Raw genomic sequence first — 15,568 nt, 5'->3', positions numbered from 1 at the left:
TGTTTACCTATGCCGCCATCCTGGTTTCTCCTCTAATCCCTGCAATTTCATATCAAATAGTCCTGCAAAAATACTTCAATACTGATTTATTACAGATACATATAGGGAGGTGTGTGTGTGTGTGTGTGTCTGTGTGTGTGTGTGTTTATGAGAGACAAAAGCTATAAAGAAATTGTGCCAAAATTTTAATGAGTGAAGAGTATATGGAGTTATTGTAATATTTTTGTATATTTAAAATTTATTTTCCAAAATAAAATATTTAATTAAAAAAAGAAGTCCTCTTTTTTTTTTCTTTTTTTTTAATCCTTGCCAGAGGATAATGACTAGGGAAGGTAACAGATGCCATGCCATAGTCTGTCTTAATTCTACCTGAAACCCATGTGTGGGGCCCTATCTAAGAATATACCAGATGATTCAAGGCCACTATAAGCATGCACTAATTGGGGGTGCTCAAGGTTAGATACTTTATGCAGGTGCAAGGTCGCAGCAAACTTTACACTACGCAGAAGTACCTTTCTGTAGTAAAATGCTGATGGCAAAGTGCCTTCTTTGTTTGAGATTGTTTGAACATGTATATAAGCTGTCACTGACCAGCCAGCTATGATTGCTATTGTATGGAATAAAGCATGTCCCATTTGCCTGCTTGTACATATGTGTTCTTCTGATTTCCCTCATGGAGAAGAGTCAAGTCCCTTGCTGAAGAGCACACAACCCACAGTTGGCGAAGTGGTTGACAGGATTCTGGGGTAAGTACCCCTTCTACCCTGTTGGAGGACATGTGGCCCCCGACTGGGTTGTGGTATCTGGTAGTGGCCGTCCCGATGCCACGGAAGAATGGGAGCAAATCCAGGCAATGCTGGAGGTTTTAGAGAAGGCTTTGTTGTCCTTGATGGACCAGATCCCAAAGGACCAGCGGAAATTTGCCAGGCAGGTAGGCTGGTTGCTCCTAATGGCCCTGAAGCTGAGAAGGAGGCCTTGAAGACCCAGTTGCATGCATTAGAGTAGCAGGAGGCAGACTCTGTGGGACAGGAGGGACTGGGAGAACCAGAGGAAGGCTCAGAGGATGGTGCTAATGCGGGTGTGGAGACCTCTGTTTTGCAGGCATGACAAGTGGTGAAGACATATCTAGAACATAAACAGCCTCTGGCCTCAGGAGGTAGAGCTCAAGGGCCACCCACAGTTACTGAATTAACCACATATACTTCCTATACCTCCACAGAGCTAAGGGAGTTAGGAAAGCAGAGACACTTCCGGTGTGGCTCTTAAGGCTGTGGGATGAAGGTGCAGATAGCCTACAGCTGTCTCCAGCTGAGATGGAGATGTTAGCCTCCATAATGACCCACCCCTCCTTGCAGCAGCTACTGCAGATTAGTTGCTGTTTGGGCGCCAGACAGGGAGATCACTCCCTGATGGACTGGTTAATGGCAGCGTCTGGAAGCATTTAGTGGGATGCTGGAGAACTGCTCGTGGAGTATGTATATAGACTTGGTGCAAGTGATACGAGTAATGGGCATAAGACAAGCCATGTTTAATGTGAATATTCGTGGTCCTGATGAACGTGTTACAAAGCATATGAAAGACTTAATTCTCTCTGCCACTCCTCTGGAGGGTAGTATTTGGCTCACTGTCAGCTATTCTGACACCTTTCATAGACCACCATATACGTGAAGTCACTACAGTCATGGCCAGCTTGGGGTACATGGAGGTAAAGCTGCGAGAAAAGGGAGTAGCAAGACCCGTGACTGTGCAGAAATCTAAGGTAAGTAAAGCAGTACCTAAGACCGTGGGCTCTGGATCTGGAAAAGCAGCGGGGGCAGAGCCTGTGAAAATCTCCCACACGCAAATGTGGGTGGACTTGCTGGCTGCAGGAGTTCAGAAAGAGACAATAGATCAGCAGCCTAATGATGTGCTGCTGGCTCTGTGGAAACAATTACCAGTAGGACAGCATTTCCAGAAGCTGCTGATGAAAGACAGTTCCCTGACACTGGTGTGTCTCCAAGATTACTTAGACTCCCCTGGGGAGGAAGAATATAACCTTCTAGACTGAGAAAAAGGCCAAGGGACCTGGTTAGGGGTAGACCCGTAGGACCAGAGGCTTCATGTTGGCCTTACTTTTTACTGGTGCCCCACAATGTGCAATGTGTGTTGGCACTGGTGGACACAGGTGAAGACTGCAGCTTGTTGTATGGTAACCGAGACAGATATACAGGCCCGGTAGCCCATATAGATGGGTACGGAGGCAGGACTGTCCATGTACGGCAGGCAACTTTGACACTGGGTATTGGCCGCCTCCCCGCGAAGGCCTACACTGTGTATAATGCCCCCATACCTGAATACATCCTGGGAATGGATTACTGAAAGGGTTAACTATTGCAACTACCCAGTGCAAATTTCACCTGTGGGTGTCTGTGGTAAAGACTACCACAATAGGGCACCTGCATCACGAAGCTGTGACTCTGCCTAACCCCCGCAGAGTGGCAGTATCGCCTCCCAGAGGGCGTGAAGAGATCAGACAGAGGATTTTGCAGCTGGAAAAGGCAAAGATCATCCGACACATACACAGCCCCTACAATGCTCCAATATGGCCTTTGAAGAAACCAGATGGCACCTGGCGAATGACTGTGGATTAGAGAACTGAACACTCTGCAGTGCTGGCTATAACAGACTTGATGGACTGTTTTACTTTGTCTTGGGGCAATATCACTATGTGGTGGATTTGGCTAATGCTTTCTTTTCCATAGATATAGCCCCGGAGAGCCAGGAGCAGTTTGCCTTTATGTGGAAGGCCAACAGTGGACTTTTGTTGTTCTCCCTCAAGGACATGTGCACAGCCCTACTATCCATCATGGTCTGGTGGCCCAAGATTTAGCCACATGGGTAAGCCTCTCACAGTGACATTGTTCCATTATATTGATGATATCATGCTAACTTCTGATTCTCCTGCAGATTTGAATGCAGCTGCCAGTAGCCTATGGCAGTCATTGGACTCATAGGGAAGGGCAGTGAATGACTGTAAGGTCCAGGGACCTGGCTTGTCTGTCAAATCTTAGGAGTTGTCTGGTCGAGTAAGACCAAGACCAAGGTGATACTGGAAGAAGTCATTGACAAAGTGCAGGCTTTTCCCCGTCCTACTACAGAGGAACAGTTTTTACAGACCTATATTGGTCTTTTGGAGTATTGGAGAGTATTCATTCCCAACCTGGAGAAATTTTTGCAACCCTTGTACCAGTTATGTAGGAAGGGAGCTATAGGGGACTGGACTCCAGAGTTGAGGAGGCCTTTCTTGCTGCCAAGAGGGCAGTGGCCCAAGCCCAGACCTCACAGGTTATAGACATGACACAACCATTGCAGCTGGACATAACTGTTACTTCATTGGGGTTTGACAGGGGTCTGTGGCAATAGCATGGGCAGAGAAGGGTGCCCATTGGGTTCTGGTCTCATGTGTGGAAGGGGGCCGAGAGTCGGTATTTCCTCATTGAGAAGCAGTTGGCAGCCATTTATGTGGCCTTGCAGGCCTGTGAGGCAATCACAGCACAAAGCAAGGTGCTTGTGAAGACTGCCTATCCTATAGCTGGATGGGTTAGGTCCTGGGTGACCACGTCCAATCGGGAGTGGCATAAACCCCAACTTTAGCAAAGTGGGGTGCCTATTTGGAACAGATGGCAGCAGTGAGTACCAGCCCTTTGTCACAGAAATTGCAAACCCAGTTGGCTCCTGTGACATTTGAGACCCTGTCAAGGGAGGAGGCTCTTATGGAGGAGGAGCTACTCCCTAGTTCATTCCATGATTGGGGGCAGGGGAAGCACCCCTCCTGAAGACCATGTAGTACACAGATGCGTCCTGTAGAGGGAACCCTGCTATATAGATGGCAGTGACTGTCTGTACACAGACTAACTGTGGTTTAATTCTGGTACTGGGCAAAGTAGCCAATGGGCTGAACTAAGAGCAGTCTGAATGGTTTTGACAAAGGAGCCTGGCCCTTAGGCAATTGGGACAGACAACTGGGCTATCTTTAAAGGTTTGACTTTGTGGTTGCCAAAATGACACAAGCAGCAGTGACTGGTAGGACATTGTCCTGTGTGGGGACAGGAAATGTGGAAGGACATATAGGAAGCAAGGACTTCCAAAGAGGCAACAATATACCATTTGAGTGGCCATCGACCACTGTTAACCCCTGGGAACAATGAGGCAGATGCCTTGGCAAGGGTCCAGGACATAGTACCTTCCCCTGAGGACTGGGCTTGGTGGCTCCATTGGAAATTGGGGAATGTGGAACCATGGACAATGATGCAGGTGACTAAATGATGAGGCCTGGCCCTATCCATGGGGGCGCTGCAATATGAGGTTGTCCCCACTGTTCTCAGGCACCTCCCCCCCCCCCGCCCCAATCAATGTGGCCTCCAGGAAAAGGAGGGCCATGTCCTCAGAGGAGGGCCCCCCTGCAACATTGTCAGGTGGATTTCATTGGGCATCTCCCTCCGGTCCAGGGTTTAAGTATGCCCTGACGGCTGTGGATACTGCCACTGGCCTCCTCTTTGCTTACCCTGCAAGAGAGGCCACCCAACGGAAGGTTGTCTGAGGCTTGGAATTCTCGGGGGCCACCTATGGGCAACCCCATAGCATAGCAAATGATAATGGAACCCATTTCACAGGGTAGGAGGTACAGAGCTGGGCCAAGGCCCAGGACATAGCTTGGCAGTTTCACATTCTATATCATCCCCAAGCTACTTGGATGAGTGAATGGTAAAACGGTCTGTTAAAAGACAAGCTCTATCTAGGGGTGGACCCACTAGCCTAAAAGGTTGGGCTAGACCAGTTGTTAGCAAACTGCGGCTCGCGAGCCACATGCGGCTCTTTGGCCCCTTGAGTGTGGCTCTTCCACAAAATACCACGTGCCCAAAAGGCCAGCTTAGGAGTACCCTAATTAAGTTAATAACAATGTATCTACCTATATAGATTAAGTTTAAAAAATTTGGCTCTCAAAAGAAATTTCAATCGTTCTACTGTTGATAGTTGACTCTGTTGACTAATGAATTTGCCGACCACTGGGCTACGATTGGATATGACCATCAGATTGCTGAATGAACAGCCCAAGAAGACAGGTGCCTCCCCTTTAAAGTTAATGATGCAGAGGTATTCTCAGACGCTGCACATGCAGGTGAAGACAACTCATGAACTGTTGCGCCCTACGGTACAGCCATCTGAAACTTTGCTGCTGCCTACACTTGCCTACCTGGCAGAGGGGGAAGAGGCAATGTGGACCTGGCCATGGACTGTTACTGAGGTAGACCTCCTATCCCCTTGGGGAAGTGGGTATGATTACAAGTTACAGTTGCACCCCTTAAATCAGCCCTGGCCTGATAACCATGCAAATCTAAACTGCTAAACACAGGAAGGGAACATTGCTATTGCTTATGCTATTGCTCTCTGGCAAGTGCTCAGATTTCCCATAGCCTCCCCTATGAAATTAGGCCCCTAAGAAGAGGGAGATCCCATTTGGTATCACTGGCCAGGTTGTCCTCCGATTCCAGCCACAGTGCTGACTAGAGGAGACATAGTTGCTTACATCTTGCTGGAAGGCCAGGATTTCCCTATGATGGTCTCAGTTTCTCTTTTGTCTCTTCCACCAGGGTGAGCTTGGCTAACAGCATAGTGTCGTGGGCACACACCTATGCTGGAGTACACAATGTCTCCCATTGTTGGGTGTGCACAGAGATTCTCCCAGGAGTGGCCGGCGGATTCCCATGGTGCATCTACCTGGCCACTGCTGCCAATTGGACATGGCTAGCTGACCAGGACTTTGGCAACACCTCCTGGGACCCCATGTGTCCATTTTACAAGGGCAGCAATGCCAATTACTTTGCTCCACTGCATTACCACGATTCAAGTAGAATGAATTGATTGATTAGAAATAACTGTCTGCTAATAATCACTGGAAGCTAATACAACTTCTTCCCTAGAATTCTACTGACTTGAAATATTTAGCAAACTACACCACATTTTGCAACATGCTCCCCTGATTTCCCTCACCTCAGAACTTATGAGGTTCCTGTTTACTGACAAGGTTTAACATATATATGATGTTGGCTATACAATTGATTGGCCAGCAAATATATTGAAGACCCACTCTGTGCTCACCATTTTGTATCTGTGTAGCACCATGGTGTGTACACTCAACCAAAGTACCAGTGACAATATGCTATGCTGTGCACTATTCAGATTGCAAGGAAAGGGAAGCCTTAGCATAGGTGAGAGGGTAAACATGCATTCACGTACATGGATGTATGTATATAGATTGTGTATATGTATGCTCAGGCATTTAACATACACATCTGCACACATTGTGGATCCATAGTTTTTTTATGCCATGATAATTTGAACAGAATACTTACCTTATTGTAGACCTTACTCAGGGAGGTCCTAGGTTTCTGGAGCCTTTCACCCTCACATCTGGCAGTGGATCTCTTTCAGAACAAATAAGTATTAGTGAAGAGATTTCATTCTACTTACCTGCACAAATTTATCCCTGCCTAACAGCCAGAATCTAAGACACCTGGCAGATAACCTTCTGAACCCCACCCCCATAAGTCTACATGCATGAAATACATTCTAAAGAGGTACCAAGCATTTCATGTGTGCATGTTATACACCCTTTAACCTTATATTTCTGCATGCCCACCTGGTCAGTTCCTAATTTCACTGAGCTTGTATTTTTCATGAAGGGGCTTTACATCAAGAAGCTGTTGTCTAGATTAAATTAGGTTTAGAGTTTAGTAGACAGCCTGCCATATCTCAGGGATTCAATAAATGTTAGGTCCTGTGAACCCTGAGAAAGAAGACATCTACGAAGTAGGGCGTCCGGTGGTTAACTGGGCTAAAATTAAAACAAAAACAAACAAACAACACAACAAAAATCACAGAGCCTAGCAGTCATTTTTACACAGGGGCTTCTCAGACAAACTATACTTTAGGGAGAAGCCTGCACTGAACTGCCTGCCCGCACTGTGTTCCTGCCATCGGAGCCAGCCTTTACAAAGGAGTTCCTGGAATCCTATTTCAACCAATAGGACTGAGGCTTTCCCCATGCAATTGAGCTGCAGCTCCAACCAACTGGAGTGTCTCTATTCTGACCAAACTTCAAGAATTGGCATCCTCATTTGCACGAGGACAGACCAATCAGGGACTAGGGGTGGGGACTTCTGTCCATATAAGTCAGCTCCCCTGGTTTTAAGAGTCTCTTTCCATTTCTACTGAAGGTTGCATATTCTGGCTGAACTGAAACACTGAAGGTGTCTTCCTGGAACAGAGCTGAGGAGAACAGCGCAGGTCAGAGTACATTGGCACAAAATGAACAGATCAAAGCACAGCAGAGCAGAGCAACGCAAAGCAGACCAGCAAGGAGCTGAGCAGAGCTGTCTAACCAGAGACAGGCCTGGTCGAGGGCCACCTGGTCCCACGGCTGCCTCAATGCCACACTGTTTTCCCAGCTGTGCTATATTACAATTGAGCTGTTTTGCACTAAATCAAGTTTCCTTCTTTATGGCACCCCAAATTGGGGATTCCTGTTAGTGTTGAATTGGTACCAAGGACCATCTGTTGACAGTCTAAAAGTCAGACCTTGCTACTGAAAGTTCTAATGAGAAATAAGAGTGCACTTTCTTTTCCCGTTTTGCTCTATCATTCATCACTTGGATTCTCTTCTGATTATGCAAGCAGCAGAACAATAGAATAGAATAACGACTTTATGCCTATATGCCAAATTTCATTGAATGTAAAAACGTATTGATTTTAAGGCACATGATTTAAGAAATTATACTTTAGCATTAGGAAAGAAAAAAAAATGCTGCCATGTGTACTATTCAATGCCAAGAGATTATGAGTCTAGTAGAGCCTGGCATATCTCAGGGATCTTAAAATGTGAAATGAAATGAAGCATGTCTTCTTGGGATCCTAGACAAAATGCATATATTGAAAACAGCATACTTAAATGTGCAAGTGCAAAAGCAGGCACAGAAGCTCCGCAGAGCGGCTCTGTTGTTGCCTGCCTCCTCGCCTGTGCAGGCGCCCTTCAGCCCCGCCCCTAGGGCTGAGCACTGAGTTTCACTTTCCATTTCGTGGGAATCAAAAGCCTGACGGGGGAAGCGAGACAGCACCAGAGCCCTCCTCTGAACTTCCCCAGCATCCAAGTCAGCAGTGGGAGCTTGGCGCTGCCGGCACTTAAGGCAAGTTTGGTGCTAATTTGGAAGCTTTCTTTCCAGGAAAGACATTCCACGGGGCTCTACTCATTTGCCACCTGGGTAATTAAGAAGTTTATTGGGGGATCTGCAAATTTTAATAATGGTCTATAGTCATTACATACAGATATTAGACCAATGAATTTTTTTCCAAGTTTATATATTTATTTGGACTCTCTGCATGACTTTGAGTTTAACTTAAAAAAAAATACAGAAGTGTTGCAAGCTTTTAAAAAGAAAATACAAACCAGGGGTAGAAACAAAAGTTTCTCTTAATCTTAAACTGCATACCTAGATTATCTGACGTGTTCCTTGGAGAAATGGGTAGGAGACTAGCACAGGTATACAGCTTTATCTTGATATATGGAGCACTAGCAAAAATGACAGAAAAGGCCTTTTTCTTTCCTTTTTCATTATTAAAAGATGTGTTGCACAGTTTAGGCACTTGTGCACAATGATGGGCTTGCAAAGGAGAAAAGTTTAACATGTACACAGGCTCAAAGAAGGTAAGTCCTAATGCCTTTCACATGGGCTATTTTTTTTTTTTTTTGAGAGAGAGACCCAAAACCCCCTCTTATTTTGGGTTTTATGTGCTGTGTGGTAATCTGTGTGTCCAGCACAGTGCTGTCACTCAAAACAACAACAACAAAACAGCAAATGGTTAAGAATGAAGTCTGGATTTGTTGTTGCCTTTATGGATTAGATTTGGAAGACTGGAGCAGCTTGTATCATGTTCCAGGCATGCTAATTTTGTTCCTCTTAAGGTATTTACAGACAGAGTCAGAATTTCTTTCAGAGTCTAGCTGTGAGCGAACAGCCCAATTAGAGACCGGAACCACCCCAGGTGTCTTGTATAATGATTTTTGCTGTTTCTTGAACACCCTGATTGATTCTTTGTTTACAATGCCAGTGAGCCTAAACCAGCTGCTTCTATCATTCACATATACTTATTTTAAGGGTAAAAATTTTAGAAAGGGTGGGAGCTAAGTTGATGTAGCTCTTTGGAACCAAACAATAAAGTTTTAAAAATAACATTAACCAATATCATTAACCAATCACAAAATGACATTAACCAATGTCAGTGAAAGATGAAACAGAGGGCCAGAGACCATGGGATACCAGGACACAGGCTTTATTGGCGATCACCCTGCCTCCGCCTTCCAGAGGGGAAAAGGGAAGAGAGAGAGAGAGAGAGAGAGAGAGAGAGAGAGAGAGAGAGAGAGAGAGAGAGAGAGAGAGAGAGAGAGAACACGCTTGCCGGGGTGAGAGTGCCTTTTAAGGGGAGGAAAAGAGGGGACGGGGCTTAGGGCACTCAGCACACGCTGATTGGTGGTTTCTTGTAAGGTACATGGTTAGGGGCCTAGGGATTTAGGAATTGGGGATTTAGGGTATATGGCAGGTGCTGATTGGTGGTTCAATGTACAGTCCATATAAGGTGTTCAGGAATGTCCAGCTGCAGGTGGAGTTTACATCATACTCCGTCCATCAGTTGGGGGAAGGGAGGATCTATCATTCCAGGCTTTTGTTAATATTAAAAAAAATTGAGAGTCCGGGCAGGGTCAGGGGGTGGAGGTCCGTCTTCCATAGCTACTTCCTGCTGAGAGGGGGTGTCGTTAGGGGAGTCTACCCCGGGTCTCAAGGATTCTGGTGTTAGGTTCTGAATTCAGTGCCAGATAGATCTCTCCCACCTTCTGGTTGGTGAATGCCTGCATTCTGTTCTGCAAAAGACTAGAAAACAGCGCATGAGAAAGGGGGCTAAAGAGCAAAATTAAAAGAATAGACAGACACCAGTTGGCCTAATGATGGGTGGCTGGACGAGGAGTGCAGCAGCATAATATCCCCAAGAGACTGGTTGGTGAAGTCTTGAGAGCGATCCTGTTGAGTCACTTGGGAGGTAAAAGCTGGTCCTGAGGCTGCCATAGCGTCACTTGTCTGGTTTTGCTGCTTTTCTGGGCCTGAAGCTGAAAGACAACTGAGACCTAGATATTATTTTTAGGGGGAAAAGAGTAGGTTATCCTGGGGGTGAGGTTCTTGTTTTCCAAGTTTTGCCCCTTGCTGGGCATCCACATGTTTCTTGTAGGTCCTGAGACAGGGTTTCAAAGTATGGGTAGAGCAGTGGTTAAGCTCCCTGTGGCAGTTCCAAGCCCTGCTGTGATGCTGAGGGTTAGGAGGAGAGGGATGATCTGGACTGCCCTTTTGTGTCAGATATGATGGGTTACGGGACAGGTAAAGACTGATTATTGGGGGCTGCATCTATATTGGGTAAGAGATAGATGAGAGTACAGGTTCCTGTCCAGCTGATGGGGAGACAGATGTATGTGTTTTCCCCACAGAGGAAGAAAAATCCATATCATGGAGACAAGCTGAAAGGTGTAGGGAGAAGAGGTGGACTAAAGGATATAAGATTCTTTCTTCTAGTTTCACTTTTTTTTTTTTTCCAATTTTTTTATTAAGGTATTATATGTGTACATATCTTACCATTGCCCTCCCCACACCCCACTCCCATATATGCCCCCACCCCCCAGAGTTTTGCATCCATTGGTTATGCTTATATGCATGCATACAAGTCCTTTGATTGATCTCTTATCTCCCCCACCTCTCCCTAACCTTCCCCTTGTAATTTGACAGTCTGTTTGATGCTTTACTGTCTCTGTATCTATCTTTTTGTTCAAGTTTATAATGTTCTTTATTATCCATAAATGAGTGAGATCATGTGGTATTTTTCTTTCATTGACTGACTTATTTCACTTAACATAATGTTCTCCAATTCCTCCCAGGTTGCTGCAAATGATGAGAATTCCTTCTTTTTTATGGCAGCATAGTATTCCATTGTGTAGATGTACCACAGTTTTCTGATCCAGTCATCTGCTGACGGGCACCTAGGCTGTTTCCAAATCTTAGCTATGGTGAATTGCGCTGCTATGAACATAGGGGTGCATATATCCTTTCTAATTGGTGTTTCTAGTTTCTTCGGATATATTCCCAGGAGTGGGATTACTGGGTCAAATGGGAGTTCCATTTTCAGTTTTTTGAGGAAACTCCATACTGTTCTCCACAGTGGCTGCACCAGTCTGCAATCCCACCAGCAGTGCACGAGGGTTCCTTTTTCTCCGCATCCTCGCCAACACTTGTCGTTTGTTGATTTGTTGATGATAGCCATTCTGACAGGTGTGAGATGGTACCGCATTGTTGTTTTGATTTGCATCTCTCGGATAATTAGTGACGTTGAGCATGTTTTCATGTGTCTCTTGGCCTTCCTTCTGTCTTCTTTTGAAAAGATTCTATTTAGGTCTGTTGCCCATTTTTTTATTGGATCATTTATCTTCCTTTTATTAAGTTGTATAAGCTGCCTGTAGATGTTGGAGATTAAACCTTTATCAGTGATGCCATTTGCAAATATGTTCTCCCATGCAGTGGGCCTTCTTGTTGTTTTGTTGATGGTTTCTTTTGCTGTGAAAAAGCTTTTTATTTTGATGTAGTCCCATTTGTTAATTTTCTCTTTAGCTTCCATTGCCCTAGGGGCAGTGTCAGTGAAGAATTTCTTTTGGCATATGTCTGACATTTTGCTGCCTGTGGATTGCTCTAGTATTTTTATGGTTTCCCATCTTATGTTTAAGTCCTGTATCCATTTTGAGTTTATTTTTGTGTATGGCGTAAGTTGGTGATCAAGCTTCATTTTTTTGCATGTATCTGTCCAATTTTCCCAACACCATTTATTGAAGAGACTGTCTTTATTCCATTGTATGTTCATGCCTCCTTTGTCAAATATTAATTGAGCATAGTGGTTTGGGTCAATATCTGGATTCTCTATTCTGTTCCATTGATCTATATGTCTGTTCTTGAGCCAGTACCAGGCTGTTTTGAGAACAGTGGCTTTGTAAAACAGCTTGAAATCTGGTATTGAGATCCCTCCTACTTTATTCTTCTTTCTCAGGATTGCTGTGGCTATTCGGGGTCTTTTTTTATTCCAGATGAATTTTTGGAGAGTTCTTTCAAGGTCTGTGAAATATGCCGTTGGTATTTTAATGGGGAGTGCATTGAATCTATAGATTGCTTTGGGTAGTATGGACATTTTAATGATGTTGATTCTACCAATCCATGAACATGGTATGTTCTTCCATCTGTTTACGTCTTCCTCTATCTCTTTTTTCAGTGTCCTGTAGTTTTCCGTGTATAGGTCTTTTACCTCCTTAGTTAAGTTTATTCGTAGGTATCTTAATTTTTTTGGTGCGATGGTAAATGGGATTGCCTTTTTAGTCTCTCTGTCTGTAAGTTCACTATTGGTGTATAGAAAGGCCATAGATTTCTTGGCGTTAATTTTGTATCCTGCTACATTGCCGAATTCATTTATTAAGTCTATGAGTTTTTTGACGGAGTCTTTCGGATTTTTTATGTACAATATCATGTCGTCTGCAAATAAAGACAGCTTTACTTGTTCTTTTCCAATCTGGATGCCTTTTATTTCTTCTTCTTGTCTAATTGCAATGGCTAATACTTCCAGTACTATGTCAAACAGGAGTGGTGAGAGTGGGCATCCCTGTCTTGTTCCTGTTCTTAGGGGAAATGTCTTTAGTTTTTGTCCATTGAGTATGATGTTTGCTGTGGGTTTATCATATATAGCTTTTATTATGTTGAGGTATGAGCCATCTATTCCCACCTTGTTGAGAGCTTTTATCAAGAAAGGGTGTTGGATTTTGTCAAATGCTTTTTCTGCATCAATTGATATGACTATGTGATTTTTATCTTTCAATTTGTTTATGTGATGTATCACGTTTATTGATTTGCGGATATTGTACCATCCTTGCATTCCTGGGATAAATCCTACTTGGTCATGGTGTATGATCTTTCTGATGTACTGCTGGAGCCGATTTGCTAGAATTTTGTTGAGGATTTTGGCATCTATGTTCATGAGGGATATTGGTCTGTAATTCTCTTTCATTGTGTTGTCTTTATCTGGTTTTGGTATTAGGGTGATGCTGGCTTCATAGAAGGAGCTTGGAAGTGTTCCTTCCACTTGAATTTTTTGGAATAGTCTGAGGAGGATAGGTTTTAGTTCTTCCTTGAATGTTTGCTAAAACTCTCCTGTGAAGCCATCTGGCCCCGGGCTTTTGTTTGCTGGAAGCTTTTTGATGACTGCTTCAATTTCGTCCATAGTTATTGGCCTATTGAGCTGTTTAGATTCTTCTTGATTGATTTTTGGAAGGTTATATTTTTCTAGGAATATGTCCATTTCCTCCAGATTGTCCAGTTTGTTGGAATAGAGTTGTTCGTAGTATTTTGTAACAATCCTTTGTATCTCAGCGGGGTCTGTTGTTATTTCACCTCTTTCATTTCTGATTTTGTTTATTTGGGTCCTCTCTCTTTGCTTCTTGGTGAGCATGGCTAGAGGTCCATCAATCTTGTTTATCCTTTCAAAGAACCAGCTCTTGGTTTTGTTGATCTTATGTATTGTTTCTTTGGTCTCTATGTCATTTATCTCCGCTCTGATCTTTGTTATTTCCTTCCTTCTGGTTACACTGGGCTTTTCTTGCTGCTCTTTTTCTAGCTCTTTGAGTTGTAGGGTTAAGTAATTTATTACCATTGTTTCTTGTTTTTTGCAATAGGCCTGTAGAGCTATGAACTTCCCTCTCAAGACTGCTTTCGCTGTGTCCCATAGATTTTGGATTGTTGTGTTTTCATTGTCATTTGTTGCCATGATGTTTTTTATTTCTTCCTTGATCTCTCTGGTGACCCAGTCCTTGTTTAATAGCATGCTGTTTAGTCTCCATGTGTTTGATTTCTTTGGATTGTTTTTATTGTAGTTGATTTCCAGTTTTATGCCACTGTGATCTGAGAAGATGCTTGATATAATTTCTATCTTCTTGAATTTGAAGAGACTTTGCCTGTGACCCAGAATATGGTCTATCTTTGAAAATGACCCATGTGCACTTGAGAAGAATGTATATTCTGTGGCTTTGGGGTGAAATGTTCTGAAGATGTCAATTAATTCCATCTGGTCTAGTGAGTCATTTAGGATTGCTGTTTCTTTGCTGATTTTTTGTTTAGAGGATTTGTCCAGTGGTGATAGTGGGGTATTAAAGTCTCCTACTATGATTGTGTTGCTATTAATCTCTCCCTTGATATCCTCTAGGAGTTTTTTTATGTATTTGGGTGCTCCTATATTGGGAGCGTATATGTTTACCAGAATTATTTCTTCTTGTTGGATTTCTCCCTTTAGTATTATGAAGTGGCCTTCCTTATCTCTTGTTATGGCATTTACTTTGAGGTCTATTTTGTCAGATATAAGTATTGCTACCCCAGCTTTTTTTTCATTTCCATTTTCCTGAAAGATATTTTTCCATCCCTTCACTTTCAATCTGTGTGAGTCTCTTGTTCTGAGGTGGGTCTCTTGTAGACAGAATATATATGGGTCGTGTTTTTTTATCCATTCAGCTACTCGATGTCTTTTGATTGGAGCATTTAGTCCGTTTACATTTAAAGTTATTACTGAAAGGTATTTGTTTGCAGTCATATCTATTTTTGTGTCTGTATTCCTTCTTACCTGTTTATTTCTTCTTTTTACAGTATTCCCTTTAGCAATTCTTGCATTGCTGGTTTGGTGGTGATAAACTCCCTGAGGCTTTTTTTGTCTGCAAAGCTCCTGATTTCCCCTTCAATTTTAGGGATAGTTTTGCTGGATATAGTATTCTTGGATTCAGTCCTTTGCTTTGCAACACTTTGTATACCTCCTTCCATTCACTTCTAGCTTGTTGTGTTTCTGATGAGTAATCATTTGACAATCTGATGGGTGTTCCTTTGTAGGTAACTCTCTGTCTCTCTCTTGCCGCCTTTAGGATTCTCTCTTTATCATTTATATTTGCCATTGAAATTATGACATGTCTTGGTGTGGGTCTTTTGGGGTTGATCCTGCTTGGGACTCTCTTTACTTGCATAACTTTTATCTTTCCCATATCCGGGAAGTTTTCTGTCATTATTTCTTCAAATAGATTTTCTAATCCCTGCTGCTGTTCTTGTCCTTCTGGCAGCCCTATTATACGCATGTTACTTCGTTTCATGTTGTCCCGAAGCTCCCTTAGGCTTTCCTCCTGCTTTTTAATTTTTTTCTCCAATTGCTGTTCAGCTTGAGCTTGTTTCTGTACCTGATCTTCTAACTCACTAATTCGGTCCTCTGCTTCTTGTAATCTACTGTTGAAACTTTCCATGGTGTTTTTGATTGTAGCTATATCACTTTTCATTTCTTCCTGATTCTTGCATAAGTTGTTGATTTTCTCATCCATCCGATGTATAAATTCCATGACCATTACTCTGAACTCCTTTTCGGTCATGTTGCAAGC

The 15,568-nt window shown here is 43.5% G+C and overlaps 1 protein-coding gene and 1 long non-coding RNA gene across 3 annotated transcripts in view; both read left to right on the top strand.

The window, feature by feature from the left end:
• The first annotated feature begins 1,663 nt into the window (after positions 1 to 1,663).
• Positions 1,664 to 5,436, top strand: LOC307102426. The gene is made up of 3 exons (XR_013813734.1): positions 1,664 to 1,759; positions 2,742 to 2,877; positions 5,014 to 5,436. It is a non-coding gene; the product is annotated as an uncharacterized lncRNA (long non-coding RNA).
• Positions 5,437 to 8,025: 2,589 nt separating this feature from the next.
• USP18 (ubiquitin specific peptidase 18) overlaps positions 8,026 to 15,568 on the top strand; it is a 198,781-nt gene continuing 191,238 nt past the window's right edge. For both annotated transcript variants that reach the window (XM_079774907.1, XM_079774906.1), the window contains exon 1: positions 8,026 to 8,222. The gene's annotated coding sequence lies outside the window, so the exon portion shown is untranslated. The remainder of the gene's footprint in view (positions 8,223 to 15,568) is intronic.

The sequence above is a fragment of the Cnephaeus nilssonii genome, assembly GCF_951640355.1.
Source record: "Cnephaeus nilssonii genome assembly, chromosome: 6".
Lineage (NCBI taxonomy): Eukaryota > Metazoa > Chordata > Mammalia > Chiroptera > Vespertilionidae > Cnephaeus > Cnephaeus nilssonii.
The sequence above is the reverse complement of the archived record's forward strand: the minus strand, read 5'-3'. Positions and strand labels throughout refer to the sequence as shown.